The following is a 15768-nucleotide window of genomic DNA, read 5'->3' on the forward strand; positions in this document are numbered from 1 at the left end:
GCTTATCTGGAAACTGGGTCATTGCAGATGTAATTAATTAATTAGGGTGAGCTCATAGCAGAGTAGGGTGGGCCCTTAATCTCATATGGCTTTGTGCCCGTAAAAGAAAGGGAGATTTGGATAAGACGCACACAGAAGGAAGACGATATGGCCAGACACGGGAAAGATGGGCATCTATAAGCCACTGACGGACAGGCCCTTCCCTCACAGCCCCGTCGACACCGTGCTTCCTGACTTCCAGCCTCCAGAGCTGGGAGACAACACATTTCTGTGTAAGCCCCCACGTGTGGTGCCTTGTCACCAGACCCAGCAAACCGCGACACCCACACACCCAGCTTTTCATGCTGACTCAGGCCTGCGGCAGCTGTGTCCCTCTACACACACCCCACCTTCTCTACCCCTGGCTCGTTCCCATCAGCCCCAGCACACAGTAGGCCCCCGATGAGTGCCTGTGAGAACGGACAGGATCCCAGCAACCACTTTCCACTCGGCTGAGATAAGGAGGAGACGAGGAATGGGCCGAGCTCTCGAAACACCCTCAGGTCAGCTAAGTCAGCAGAGATGCACAGAGGGCCAGGAGTGTGGCTGCGACCACGGTCTGAACATAGTGGGAGCTGCTCCAGGCAGGCAGACATGGCCGGAGGTAAGTCCTCCATCAAGCCACAGACATCACCCAACTCCCCACGCTTTGCCAAGCCCCCTCACCGCCCCCTAACCCTTGTGAGTAGGAAAGGAGAGCTTCCAGGTGCCAAACACAGCCCCCGCCCCATGTGGAGCCTAGACCCACCCACAGAGGCTTCAGAGAGGCACGTTCAGTTCAGTCAGCACAAGGTGGAGCTGTGTCCATAGCAGAGCTGCCCCTGGGGCCTGGGCTGGCCTGGAGAGAGCGAGGTCCCCATCCCGGCCAGAGTGCAAGGAAAGGTCAGAGGCCATGCTCCCAGGGACACTGGCCCTCCCCCAGCGTGAGTCTGGGTTGGGCCAGCACAGCCCAACCTGGCTGATCATCAAAAGTGACTGTGGGGCTCATTAGCCATCCAGATTCCTGGGTTCCCCCGGTGACTCTGGATCAGAAGGTCCTGATGGGTCCCTGATGCAGAGCCAGGCTCCAGGGGTTGAGCTCCAGGGGTTGAGCACGATTCCATTTGGGAAGAGCTTTGATAATGGAGCAGAGGACAGGGGCAACACTCAAGCAGGGGACTGAGGCAGGAGAGGGTGAGCAGGGCAAAGATAAAGACAAGGTGAGGACTATGACAGCAAAATGACAGGGTAGCGCCCTAGATAAAAGGTACCAACAGCCATTCAAAGGGGCCGAAGTGGGTAGGAGAGTGGGGGAGGCATTCTGGAAGGGGTGGGATGTGGCTGGTGGGGAGAAAAGCTTTCAAGACGGAAGTAATGGAAGGTGAGATGGAGCCTGCTGTGGGTGGGATGGAGGACAAGGGTCCCTTGTTGGAAAGAAGAAGGATAGGAAGGGCAGCCTTGAGCCAAATCACAACAGGCCCTGAATACCCAGAAGGAGGAGTCTGGAGCTCAACCTCAGACAGCAAGGAACCCCTGTGGGGGGGGGGGGGGGGCTGTTGAGGAGGAGCATGGCATGAAGGCAGGCCTGTAGTAGTGACCAACAGGAGGGCTCAGAGGGGCCTGGACTGCTCCAGAGCCCCCCAGCTGAGGCTCCCTTTGCGGGGACAGTGTGAGAAGTTGGGCCCAGTATCCGCACCCCACTCCCTGCCCACAGCAGCCCTGAAGAATGTTACAAAATGACAGTGCCAACCGTGAGGCCATTTGGGAGGAGCAGCTGGGAGGGAAGCTGGCGGCAGTCTCTCTGGGCTGGTCATTCCAGAGAGCTCGTCGCAAGGCTAGAGTAACAGGCACCCCCACAGGCAGGGAGACCCCCCGGGCTGGATCACCCAGGTTCGAGACCTGGTCCAGCCTCAGAAGCTTTAAAACACCCCGCACCAGAAGCCCCCGACTCCCTCCCTCACACACCCAGCACCAGCCTCTGCCTCAGCGGCAGCCTCACAGACCCACAGCCTCGTAGCCACGTGGAGCCTGGCTTCTCAGGTGCAGAGATGCACAGAGGGCCAGGCGTATGGCTGCGACCGGGGACCGTGGTCTGAACATAGTGGGAGCTGCCTCCAAGCAGGACTCTTCGTTGCCCTTGCTCAGACCCCGGTTGCTTAGCTCAGTCAAAGCCTGCACCACCCTGTTCTCAGGCTCTGATCTCCCCTCGCCCGCAGCCCATCCTCAGCCTGCCTCAAGCAGCCAAGCCTCCCCACCTAGGCCTGGCCTGCCATCTCTCTCTGGACGGATGCTGGAGCCTCCTAACCACCGACCAGCCTCTACTCTTGCCCCTCCCCCCCAGCCCTTTCCCCATGAGGCAGTGAGTGGTAGCCTCTGAGCCACAAATCACCTCCATCCATCCTAACTCAAGGCCCTGCACGGCCCTATTTCTCAGTCCCTCTTCCCCACCGGCTGCTCCCAGCTCAGGGCCTGTCCACTCCCCTCAGGTCTCCAAAGGGCACCTCACCTGAGATGCCTTTTCCTGACCACCCTGCAGAGAACGGCTTCCCCTGCTCGTCCACTCCCTTTTCCTACCTTATTTTTCTCCATGGCACTTATTACTCCCTAACCTTATACAGTGAATTTACTTAATCTGGTTTTTCTTCTGTCTAGTCTGGAGTACTGGGGATGAGCCCGGAGCTCAGAGAAGCCTCCCAAAAGTGACATCACACACCCAGCCTCCCTCCCTGGCTCTTCGGGATCAGGGGCCACCTTCCACTTCCCAGCAAGGGGATGAAGGAAGGCTTCTCTGATTCAGGAGTCAGTAAATGTTCAGAGCCTCTGTGTGCATCCTTCCTCCAAGGTGGAGAGCCGAGCGGGGCTCGCCAGAGACAGAGGGGCTTGATTTAAGTGCCCCTGAGCCCACCAGTGAGCGAGAAGTCAAGGGCTGCAGCACCTGGGACCCTCAGCCTTGCCTGTCCTTCCCCCACCCTGCCATCCTGCCCCCTCCCTTCCAACCACAGGAGCACCAGAGGAGTGGGCAGTGGGGCGGGCATGGGAGGCAGGAGGCAGTGAGGCAAACCCTCCAGAGCTTTGCTAGGTCAGGTCTCAGCCCCCCGGCACCCCTCAGAAACTCCCCGGGACCAGCCCTGCGCCCTCCTAGGCACGGCACTCCTCAAACCCTCCAAAGTCCCTGCCGCTACATCCTCCCCTCCCCCAAACCATCAAAACCCTGCATAGGTCTTCCTGCTGGGGCAGGCATTATTTATAATGACACACAGTTGGAAACAATCAAAATATGTAAGGGAGAATTGTTACACATGCTACAGCACACACAGGCTGGAACATTATGCTGCCATTAAAAATCACATTACAGAAGAGTATTTCACGATGGGAAAATGATCTTGGTATAGTATGAAGAACAAAAGGCAGGTTAGAACACAGTAAGTACAGTCTGATCCCAATTATGTCATAAATACATATTTGGTAAAGACTGACAGGCAAAACACTCAAATGCTCATGTTTTCTATAGAGAATGCGTGCTGTTTTTTGTTTTTTTTTTAAATAATGAGAAAAATAGAACATTTTCAAAGAATCCGTTAGCCTTCACAGCTCAGCCCAGGTGTCCCCTCCTCCAAGCCCCACAGCCCCGCTGAGGGAGCCGCTTGCGCCCCACATTAGTTCCCCAGTCTGTCTCTGCCCGCTGAGCTTCCTGCTGCCTGGGGCTGTCCCCCTGGGCAGCAGGGAGGATGCGTGTGGCCCCTGATGAGGCTGGGGGCAGGGCCCGGCCTCCCTGCCTCCCTGATGCCCCTGCCCACAGCCCTCCCATCGCCCTTGGTGGCCTTGCAAATAACCCTGACCACATCCTCTCCCCATCTCCCAGCAGCAATTACAGGTTAAACCAGAGGGGCTAATTAGCTGCTCAATCCACCCAGAACTGACTGATTAGCAGGAAGATTTCGATAGAGATAACTGGACTTCAAAGCGAGGCCTAGAGTCCGGAAGGAAATCCAACGGTCGGCTCCCTGCCACACCCCACCAGCTTCCTGGGGGGGAGGCCAGCACTGGCTAAGCCTCGCCCACACCATCACTGTCACCTAATCCTTCAGGAGAAGGGGTTCGAGGCCCACTGCTCTGCTGAGCCTCTGGGTCTTCTTCCTCTGAAAAATGGGTATAACATTGCAGTCCAGCCTGCTGCCCCCAGCCTTCCCCTAGCGTTCCTTCTAGTTAGCAAAGCCCTTCTGCAGCCTTCTCATGGGTCCCAGAAGCCTGTAAAGAACAGCGGAATGGCCCAGATAAAGGGTAGAAGTCACTTGTCCAAGGTCACAAGCAAGCCAGGAGTCAAGTCAGGCAGTACCCCAGGTCCCCTTCCTTCCCCACCTACCACTTCTTCAGGACTTGCCTCACATGGGACACAGTGGGAGGGCCTGTCACCTCCCACATTCTGAATACCCCACTCCTCATGATACGGTCCAAGCCATCCACTCTGCTCACACAGAGCCAAGGTCACCTGGCTGCCAGTACTTGTCGCACACCCACACCTGGGACTGAGCCTCCTCCTGCCCTGCAGGCGTCCAGATCTGTGTGCTGACTCTGGCTGGGAGCTCCGGTAAACTCCACACACTGGGGTCCGTGCCAGTGTCTCTTGGCAGTTTCTGGGGCCCTGACAGTCTTAATCCACACGTTCCCTCTCCCTCTGAAGTCATGCATATATCTGGCCAACAATGTGACCGAACCAAGGACAGATCCCTCCGGCTCACCATCGGTGCCCTCCCACACCACACAGGAACCCGTTGGCTGGCGCATCCATGAAACCATGTCACGCCAAACATCCCAGGCTGGGGATCTGGCTCTCAGAGCCCTGCCTTCGCAAGGGACAGCAGAAGGTGGCACTGCCACATCAAACTGCCCAGACTTGGCTTCCTGTGGGGCGGGAGAGAGGGGGGAGCCCACAAAAAGACTGCTCTTCCATGGCCTCCCTACAGCCTCTCCCTTGGGGACCCCACACCTGCCTCCCTGGCCCCTGCCTCCCCCCCTCTGCCCTGCGGAACACGGTGGCCTCTTACCTCAGGTCAGGCAGGCGTTGGGGAAAGGCAAGTGGGTTGGGGTCAGCCTGGGTGTGACTCAGTCGCCCTGTTTGCCTGTAGGCACCGGAGCCTCAGGGGCTGTGGGCACAGGAGGCTGTGGGAGAAAGAGGAGATGAGCTGTCAGCCAGGGCCAGGCCGCAGGGGGCAATTCCAGGGAGCGGTGGGCGGGGGGGGTGGTATGCACACAACACACAAGTGGGTCTGATTGCACCAGGCTGGGCGATAAACATACATCACACACACACACACTCCCTCTTGCTGACACACACACGCATGTGCTCTCACTCGTTGGCATGCTCCCACTCGCTTATACACACATATGGTCTCACACAAATACATACACACACTTACTACACTAACTGACACATTGACATATCACTCACACACTGGCATTTACACACATGTACTCTCACACATACACACACACACACACACTCACGTGCCACCAGCTGCAGCAGGTGGGGCCCTGGGAATGGTGGGGTTTCTGGCCCCAAGTTGGGGGTGGGGCTCTGAATATGCTTCCCCATACACTGGCTCTATGATCTTGGGACGATCAAATCTCTGAACCTCACTTGCCTTGTCCATAAAATGGGGATACGGGTGCTCCTGCCTGGTCCACTGGGAAGATAAATAGAGAGAAGGAGCACCCGGCCTGGTGCTCAGTGGTATCCAGCCAGCACCTGGCCCAGGAGGCAGGCCTGGGGGCTGACCCTAGAGAGGGGTGCAGGCAGAGCACCAGGGTGCCTCTCCTGTGGCCTGAGCCTTGGCCTCCTGGTTCCCAAGGACCTGCCCACCCATCCTTTCCTTCTCCACGTCTCCTGATTTATTCCTTCACCAAATATTCTCCAAGGGCAACTTCCATGAGTGGGGAAGGGTACTAGGGGGCTCAGTCTCCTTGGCAAGGCCCCCAGACACAGGCCTCGGGCTGGAAGTCCAAGGAGGCAGCTCTCATGCGTGCCAGCTGTGTGGCCTGGGCTGAGCTCCCTCCTGAGACCTGGTTTCCTCCACCTCTCAGATGAAGCCCCAAATCCCTCCCAGCTGATCGGCGCTTCTCAAAGTGTGTGCAGGCACAAGGGGAGTCTAGGTGGTACGCAGACAAATGCTTTTATTTTCATTGTTATGTGTTTATTCTTCCGTGTATCAAAAATATCAATAGTATGAGCACACCGTAGCCGTGACTTCACGGATGTGTGGCTTGGGGAGCGCTGGGAAACCCACTTTCAAATGTGAGTCAACACGAAGACCAGGATTAGGAAAACAAGAGTACAAGTGGCCTCCAGCGGTGGCTCAAGCCCGTGACAATGGGAGGGAGATGGGGAGAGCTGGCCTCTCACCTGGCCTGGCTCCCAGCAGCCCTCACAAGGGTCAGCAGCGCCCTTCCTCCCTCGAGGGCCAGGCTGGCTCCTCCTTTCCCTCTTGGTTCCCCACATGGCACCGTCCAGCACAGGCCTAGGTCCCCAGGAGGACTCATGAGGCCTGCCAGATGGAACGAATGGAAGGAAGCATGGGTGGATAGGGTGCGGAGGTGTTGCCATCGTGTGGGCAGAAGACAGCAAAGGCCTCTGGGTCCTTCCCAAGATCAATATTCCGTCAAGTCTAAGATGTGAATGGTAGAATTTCTCACCTACATGGTAGGTTAAGATGGAGGGACTCTTTGGAGGCAAGAGACTTCTTGTTTCATGGGCTGCCAACCTCTCAAAGAATGAGACAGAGAAATGGGCACTGAGCAGGTTTCTAGGCCCACCGTGGCTTTCTTGACCTGACAACAGAGCTATGCACAGGGTAGATCCCATAACAGGGGACCTGCCTAGCCCCACAGTTAGCCAGCCCCAAACTCTGCCCCCTGCGGCCAGCAAGCCCCAGCAGTGTCTTCCAAAGGTTGCTGTTCCTAAAGGACAAGACAGGACAGAGTGGTGCCAGCCTAGGACAGATGGGTAACCACAGCCTGAGCAGTCCCTCAGGCCTAGGTCCTCCAAGCCAGGTCCTAGCCAGGCAGGGGTGCCCCCAGTGGCTGTGCAAGCTGGCACCAGGTAGACTGGCACAAGCCAGCCAGGCCCAGGCCAACCCGGGCAGCCCTGTTCCTGGTAGGCCTCCACACCACCTGGCTGGTAGCCCTGAGCCCAGTGCCACCTGAGCTTGGCAGGGCAAGCCATTCTGTCAGCGCCACCCCAAGCCACCCAGCTGCCATATTCCAAGATAATGAATGGGCCTCCTGCTCCCTCCTCCCCAAACCTTCCTGAAGCTCCCACTCTCCTCAGTGGCATCACAAGGAGTTGCTATGGAAATGGGACCACAGGCAGAGCATGACAATGATTTGGGGCAAGGAGACGCAGTGGGAGCCAGGAGCTCTCCTGGGCCCGGGGCCTGCTTTTGTGCCGAGTTCCACGAAGGACGTGAAATCCCGGCTGCTGACCTCACAGCCAAGAGAGGTAAGGAGACCACCACAGAGGTGGGGGGCTTCCCACCTGCTCTCCTGGCTCCTTGCCCATTCAGTGGAGCCCTGGCAGCTGCAGGAATCAGAGGCCTGTGTGTTCAACAGAATTGCCACGTGCCCTGGGGAGGTGAGACTCCTGCAGAAACTGGCACTCCAGGGTGCCGCCCAAGTGGGTTCCATTCTGTGGGGCAGCACCCAGCAGGTGCTGAGCAAACACCACCATCAGAGAGGTTGGTACTGGCAGGGGGAGATGGGCAGATGGAGAGAGACAGAGAGACACAGGTATGTGCCTGCTCTGGTCAACACAGTCATAGGACCACAGAGCTTGAGAGACCCACACCCACTGAGCAGATGGGGAGACTGAGGGCAGAGTCACCCAGCAAGTCAGCCAAAAAGACAAGCCCAGAACCCATGTCTCTTCTTCCGCAGACCTGAACCCTCTACCCAACACCCCCAGCTTTCCATCCATCCATCCATCCATTTGTTCATTCATTCATTCATTTACTCATTCATTCATTCTAGTCTTAGTAAGGGTCTATTTTGTGCTTGATGATTGGAATAAAAAGACGTAAAAGACACCGCTCCTACCTGCCAGGAGCTCAGAGAGGAGACAGGCCATCACAGGCAGAAGGAAGGTGCTGGGACAGAAGTCCAGAGAGCCACGGGAGCCCAGAGAAGGTCTCCTCAGAGACTTCAGTGCCACACTTCTGAGCCATGCTTCAAAGAGACTCTGGATCTCCCTGACTCGTCTCCCAGCTGCTTCCTCAGCCCAGAGCCTCCTGACGGCCCCATATAGAGGCCTCCAGGGTGAGGCAACACTGAGCCCACCTGGGGCCCTCAACACCCGGAGGTGTTCCCCATGTCCCTAGGAATAAGGACTCATGAGGATAGTGCCTTGCTACACAAAAGGAGCTCCCAGAATGCCATGCCTGCCTGCCCTCCCCCTCCCCCGCCAACTGCCCCAGGCTCAGCAGCTTCCTGACTTGTTCCTGCTTTCCCTGGCACCTCCCTCGAGGCAAGCCTTGCCCTGGGCCTGGGGCCCTGCACTGGGCAGAGAACAAGGGAGCCCTAGCCATCGGTCACTGCCCTTGTGGAACTAAGTTCCAATCTCTCTATTAGCAACAGGAAAGTTCTCTCCTATGGTGTTTGGGTTTTTTGGCAGGGGGTTAATACTGAGCAGGCAGGAGGGCACACCTCCCAGAGCTCGGCTGTATCCTACATGGGCCGTCCCTCTCAGCAGCTGGTACAGACCCCAGGACCTATTTTACCCAAGTGGAAACCGAGTTCCCAAGAGGTGGCCCCAGGTTGCTCAGCGCTGAGAAGGCAAGATGGGGAACGACGGGTGAGGACAAAGAGAGGCCAGGTCTGGGACCGTGGAAGTGGAAGAAGGAACTATCTAGGAAGGCTTCCCAGTGGAAGAGGGACTTAGACTGGCTCAGAGACTGCCCTAAGGCTCCCAGCAGGAAATGAGTGTCTCTGAAAAAGAAAACTGGGCCAGGGCATGCCCCACCAGCCCACAAGATTTGGGGCTAGGCTAGGAGGGGACTGGGCACGTTTCCCGCCAGCCTCCCAACCCACCGAGGACTGCGATGGCTGCCATCTCACATTCCTAATTACTGCCATCACGGGAAACCAGCTGGGGGTAGAAACACAGTAGAGACACAGAAAGGAGGGGGCAAGCACATGAGAGACAGAGTGACCACGACTCCAAAGCCAGACAGACGGATGGAAAGGCAGTGACGGAAAAGAAAGGACAGACGGCCCATCCCTCCCTCCCCCAGAGCCGGTGCTGCAGCTGCCAGGAGAAGCCTGCAAACTGGAGCTTTGCAAGGATTTTTCAGCAATAAAATTCTTATTTGAAATGAAATCTTATGCAGTGGGGGAAGGCTTTCTATGCCAGACATTAAATCCAGAAGACATAAAGTGAAAATTTGATAAATCCAAGTACATAAACACGTAAAACATCTGTATGGCAAAAGACACTATAAGCAAGTTAAAAAGCAAGTGAGACACTGGAAGAAAACATCACTAATATACAAAGAGCCGCTACAAATCAATAAGAAAAAAGACAAAAGAAGAGAAAATTGGCAGTGAAATAGAAATCCGCAGAGGAAGAGCTCAGTTGGTCAATAAATGCATGAAAAGATGTTCTATCTCTCTAGCAATCAGGGAAATGCAAATGAAAATGACATGATACCATTTTTTGCCCATCAGATTGGGAAAAATTAAAATGATTGATAACAACCAGTGCTGGCAAGGATGTAGGGAAATGAGCACTCATCGACCATTGGAGAGAGGGGGAATTGGCTCAACCTTTGGAAGGGTAATTTGGTGATATCGGAGAACGCTTTAAACCCACATACCCTACAAACTAGTAATCCCGTTTCTAGGAGCTTCTCCTACAGAAACCATACCAGAGACAGTCACATATAAACACTCAAGGATGCTCACAGCAGAATCGCTGGTAAGAATAAAAAAGAAATTGGAAATTACCTCAGTGCTTATCGATAAGGGAATGTTCATATAAAATACAGCACATCTATACTCTGGAATACTCTGCAGCCATTTGACAGAAAGAGGCATATCTATGTATAACAATATGAAAAAAACAAGCTGTACAATGCTATTTCAGAATGAGCCCATTTTTATAAATAGCAATTTGTTGGTATATGGCCCAACAATACCCAGATGTTACAGTGAACACCTCCTAGCAGGGGATGAAGAAGCTGCCACGGGCTCCTACCCACAAGCGTGTTGTTGGATTTTCTTTTGTAATCAGAAAAACAAAATCAATAAAGAGTTAATGGGTTTTTCTGTTAAGTCCTGCCTGAACCCTCGTATAAAATGCAGATCTAAGCAGCCGTGCTGTGGTGGGAAGGGAAGGAGCCTATCTGGTTCCCCCTGCCTCCAAAGCCCCCAGGCACCTTCCCGCACACCAGGGCTCTGGAACCAGTTTGAGAACCTACGCTGGAGAATGTGGAGCCCATATCCCCGCCCCCCAAACCAAGGCTGACAGGGCAGAAGGTTACCCAAGGTCACACAGACAATCCCGACTGTCTGGGGCTAACGCCAGGGCCGCTGGCTCCTCAGCAGGACTCTGGCCCTCCGGGGCTAGCGTGGGAGGTTTCCCTGGGTGTCCAGAAAACCCCGGGGTATCACAGTGTTGGGAAACCCTAAGCTGAGGCTCAGGGGGAGACCGGAGGTAAGGGCAACATGGAAGTGTCTTTGCAAAAAACTCAAGGGGAGGGATCTCTGAGGCTCAGCTCTAGGCTCTTATAGGGTTCTCTGTACAAAGAAAAAGGATGGGCGAGCCCATGGGCCCACCAGGCAGAGGGGCCTGGTGTGTGCAGGTGTGCAGTGCTCACAGAGAGAGGGGGGCTCAGGTGGCCTGTGGAGATGAACTGTGGAGGGTGTGTGTGTAGTCATGTCTGCATTTAGAGTCAGTAAGATTGCGTGTGTGTGTGTGTGTGTGTGTATGTGTACGTGGGCAGCCAACAGACCTGCAGACAGACCAGGAGCAGGTGGGAAACAGCAGAGCCCCATCCCCAGCTGGCCCTCAGCCTCATGCCTGACCCAGTGCCTCCCAGGGCTCCCCTACCCTCTGCAGACTGGGCCATCTGCCACCTTGACAGAGACGGGCCTCGAAAACTCTGCGCTTGTCGCTTCCTTTGCAGGGATGCCTTCCCTCCCTGACCAGTCCCCAGTGTCCTCCAAGAAGCCTCTCCCAACAGGCTGAGGTGGGAGCTCCTCTGTCCTGCCCTGACCGCCCCCACCCAAGCTGTGAGTGCTGACGGACATGACTTCCCGCGGCAGGGGGTGGGTCCTGCTCTTCTCTGCACCCAGAGCCCAGCGCAGGCCTGGCACCGACAAGTGGTGGAAAGAACAAGTGGGTGATCAAAGCGCTCAACCCCAGCCGGGCACAGAGTGGCATCTCCATGGGGTCGGAGCAGAAAGAGGACTGGGGACTGAGAAGCCTGGTGCCCTGCCCTAGGTCAACGTGAGAGGTGACATTATCCAAGTCACATGGAGAATGATTAAAGCAGGAGTTTCTTACTGGGGTCCCCAGGGAGAGGCGACTTAGGAGTCTGGGAGCCTTGAAACGGCACCAAACTGATGTGAATTTATGCACGTGGTCGGGGGAGAGGGAGCAAACCTCCTTCAGGTGGAGGGCAGGGCTGCCTGGGGAAGGGTGAGTTCCTCATCACCGAGGGGTGTGGGCACAGGCTGGACCAGGCGAGGTCACCGTGGGTGAATGGACTCTCTGGGCCTTGGCTCCTCCTATCTTACAGCCCAGGGTTACACAAGGCATCCTTGTGAGTCCACGCTGATGTGAAAGGAAGTGCCAAGGTCACGCAGGGGTGAGGCTCCACACTACAGAGCTGAGTGTACAGTCCTCCCACCTGGTGGTGGCCTGAGTCCCTCTTCCCTCCTTGGGTAGGGGACAGGCTTCCCTGACTGCCCCATACTGCTAACTAGGCCTGCAGAGCCCAAGCCCTCCTTGGGTGCCCCCGTCACCATCTCCCACATGACGGTGACCCTAAAAAGGACTGGAGCGAGAGGTTTCATTATGAGCCTGGCCTGGGGCCAAAGGAGCCCAGGGGCCGGACGGAAACACTGAGCAGGGCTGGCAGCCAGGCCAAGGCCACACAAGCTCTCAGGGCCCCCCAAACTCACTCTGACCCCTCAGGGGCCTCTCTCCGACTGGCCTGGGGAAACTGAGGCACAGAGAGAGCCCTCTGCCTGGGTCACACCGGGAGTTGGTGGCAGAACTGGGCCAGGATCCCGGGCTTGCTGCCCCTAGCTGGGCTCACTCTGGGCATAAGTGTACCTTGGCCCCCTCAGGCAACTCAGTGCACACCTCAGCACCCCACAATCCTGCCAGAAAGAGGCAGCTGGCACCAGGGCTCCAACCCACTGACTCAAACGCAGGCCTCAAGTGTCCCCCGGATCCAGCCACCCTGAGCCTCGGTCTCCTCCTAAAACGAGGTACAAAAACCCTCCTCCTGCTCCCACTGTGAGGTTATGCCAGCATGGATGTACAGTCTGCTTGCAGTGACCCCTCCTGGCCATCCCTATCTGGGCCTCAGTTTCCCCAGCTCTAAGTGAGAAGGTTGCCCTAAATTACTACCCAGGTCCCAGAGCCTCCCAGGTGCCCAGCCCACACCTGCATCAGTAGGGAGACCAGGGCCTGCCCTTGGGAGCTCCCTGCTGGTTGGTGGATGACAGCTCAGGCTGGCCGTGGAGTGAGCGAGAAAGCGCCCATTGCAGGGCTCCCACACCATGCCTTCACACTGCCAGTCTCCACCCCTCCCGACTGCTCCACTCGTTACCTGCCTGTCCCCTTCAGGCACTAGGTTTGTACCCCTGTTCCAAAGGCCAGAAGAGGCTCATAAATGGAAAACCCAGTGTGAGCCAGGCAGCGATCAAGGAAGGCTTCCTGGAGGAGACAGGACAAAGTGGGTCAAGTTCACACGGGGCCTTGAATACCCAGATGAGGAATCCAGACCCTGAGGAGCCCCTGGCAGTTCCATAGGTACCTCCCCTACCCCAGCCCAGGCCGGCCTTGGTACTATGTCTCCAGCCCAGGGCTGAAGGGGAGAGGGGAGAAGGGACTGGGCACGAGCCCCCCCCCTCCACTCCTTGGTGCTGTGTCTTCTGCCAAGGGCTGAAGGCGAGCTGCCCCCCCCCGCCCCCTCCATAGCCATGGACTGTGACTCCATCCGAGAGAAATGAGTCCTGGTTGGTGATGCCTGCAGGCGCTGGGGCCTCACTGCGGACAGCTTTCTGCCGGTGAGTGCCGTGTGGCCAGGGAGGGCTCCCCGACAGATTAAGAGCAATGCCTCGGGCTCATTCCTATTCGGTCGGCTGCTGGCTTCAGCATGGCTGAGAGACACGAGGGCAGAGGCAGCCCTCCGAGAATGCCCAGTGATGATTCCTCTCCGAGTCCAATCTATTTTCTATCATTAATGCTTTTGAAAAGCCCCACACGCTCTGCAAACAGGGAAGGAGCACGGGGCTCGGCAGGGCAGGGCAGGGGAGGGGAGGGGAGGAGGTTCTGGAGGCAGAGGAGAGCTCCGCAGAGGTGGTGGGGGCAGCCAGCTGGGTGGGGGGCTTGAGACCCGGGGTTCAATCCCCACCCTGTCTGCACCTGCCTACTGAACCCTGGGGCTAACCCATCCGATCCCTGGCAGTGGGAACTGGCCACCTGCTCTGCCACCTCAGGGGATGGTTTCTAAGGTCACCTGAGAGGTCAGAGGTCAGCAGGCTCCATACACTGTAAAGGGTCTTGAGGAACCGAGAGCCAGGCAAACCTGACTGACTATGGCAGCAAAGGACTATGAACTGGGGTTCCCTATCCTGGGGGCCCCTCACACCCCAGGGTCCAGGGAAGGCCTCGGGTGCCTCTCACCACAGCACAAGCAGAGGAGAGAAGCAGCAGGAATTTGGGTCCCCTGGCTTGTCTGTCTCAAAATTGTACTGCCATCCTCCCTTTCCCCTCCGCTCACCAAGACCAGCCTCGCAGTTGGCATCCCCTCCTCCCCACCCCTACTGTGGAGGCAAAGGGATCATCCCCACATGTCCTCGGCTCTGAACACTTCCAGGGCTCGCCCTCACCCTTGGGATCATGTCCAAACTCCCCACCCCCACGGAAAGCTCTTCCAGGCAACTTGGGCCCAACCGGGGAGCCTCACCTCCTCCGCAGCCTGACCCCACCCTCAGCTCCAGTGCTCGCCACCCCTCATCTTCGCACAGGCTTTTCCTATCTGGAATTCCCCCCTCCTTGGCCTCAGGCCACCAGTCACACTCCTTCCCCTCTTCACAATGTAGCCCAGGACCTCCTCTGGGCAGCTTGTCCCGACCCCGCCCCCAGCCCTGCCCTGCTGAATACCCAGTAGTGGCCTGTGTGAGGACTCATTAATGCAGCAAATAGGCTTGTCTGGCGGATCCTCTCCAATCAGTGACCTCCTGTGGCCAGGGGCTGCATCTGACCCATCCCAGTGCACCCCCAGTGCTTGGCAAAGTGCCTGGCCCACGGTAGAGCAGTCCACTGATCTTAACTGAGCACCTACTATGTGTCAGGCTCTGTGCTGGGTGCTGGGGATGTGACAGCAAAGACGGAGCTAGTCCTGGTCCTCGAGTTGCTTGCCGGGGATGTACTCCAGAATGTCTGTTGAATGAATGAACAGACATAGGACCACCTTCTAAATGGGGAAACTGAGGACCAGAAAGGCAAAAGGCCCTCTCCAAGGGTGCTTCTGCTTCCCCGCCACATCTCTCTACTCCATTTCTCTCCCAGAATCTTCTTAGCAGCCATGAGGAGGAACTCAAAACGAAAGGTTAGGAAAAAAAAAAGGAAGACGAAAATGTGGTGGATTTTCCCCCTTTCTCCATAATGTAAAGAAAATTGCTTTTGCCAACTATCGCAGCTTAAAAGCAATTAGAGTTTTTGGAGGGGACTCTGGGCACAAGCAGAAGCGACAGAGTGAGCGCCGGGCACAGAATTTTTCCAGCATTCGTTTATATCAAGCAAAAGGGAAAAAAGGTGTTAAAAGCAGCAATTTCCTCAGCAGAGATGGTGGAGATAAAATATTTACAGCCTCCAAGGGAGGGGCTTGGGAGGGGCAAGGGACCCCCGGCTCCCCACTCTCACTACACGCTCTGGGAAGCTGGGAAAGGGACAGCAAAGAACAGAGACAGGCAAAGATGAACCACCTCCTAGGCCTATACTGATAGGGGCTCAGAACAAGGGGAGAAGCCTCCAGACGCCCTCTGCTCTCTCACCCCTTCTCCACCGCCCATGACCCATGGCCACTAACCAGCCCCCGCCACCCAAGAGCCATCCCTTCAAGCCTCAGACCTGGCCCTGCTCAAAATCAGGAGAACACGCACTGCTCCAGGTCAGCACTGGAGGCCTGCACAACCCAGGCCCCCCACGCTCACCTCCACATGCTGAAGGTGTGGCATGCTGCCCTGTTTCTGAGGAGCCTCGCTCTGTCCCACCTCCAGGCCTTTGCTCATCAGGGACCATAGGAATGTGTACCATTGCCCTGAAGGGGAGTTAAGGCAGGTTTGAGGATACAGACCCAGAGCCAAGGACATACAGCTCTAAGCACAATGCTGGACTCCCCACCAGGCCTCTCCTCTGAACCACCCCTTCCTCACCCGGGCCTTTCACCTGACCCTTGGCCTCCACTCTCCAAATCCAGAGCAGCACCAGAGGCCCTTCCTGAAACCTTAACTGCCTCCTCC

General features: G+C 56.6%; 1 protein-coding gene across 6 annotated transcripts in view; it reads right to left on the bottom strand.

The window, feature by feature from the left end:
• The window catches only part of LINGO1 (leucine rich repeat and Ig domain containing 1), a 189270-nt gene that overhangs the window by 162387 nt on the left and 11115 nt on the right, over positions 1 to 15768 (bottom strand). For all 6 annotated transcript variants that reach the window (XR_010404940.1, XM_045899646.3, XM_064570123.1 and 3 more), the window contains exon 2: positions 5064 to 5178. The gene's annotated coding sequence lies outside the window, so the exon portion shown is untranslated. The remainder of the gene's footprint in view (positions 1 to 5063; positions 5179 to 15768) is intronic.

This window comes from Mirounga angustirostris, unplaced genomic scaffold (assembly GCF_029215605.1).
Source record: "Mirounga angustirostris isolate CCGP_5_RB_7025 unplaced genomic scaffold, mMirAng1.0.hap1 SCAF_9, whole genome shotgun sequence".
NCBI classification, from domain to species: Eukaryota; Metazoa; Chordata; class Mammalia; order Carnivora; family Phocidae; genus Mirounga; species Mirounga angustirostris.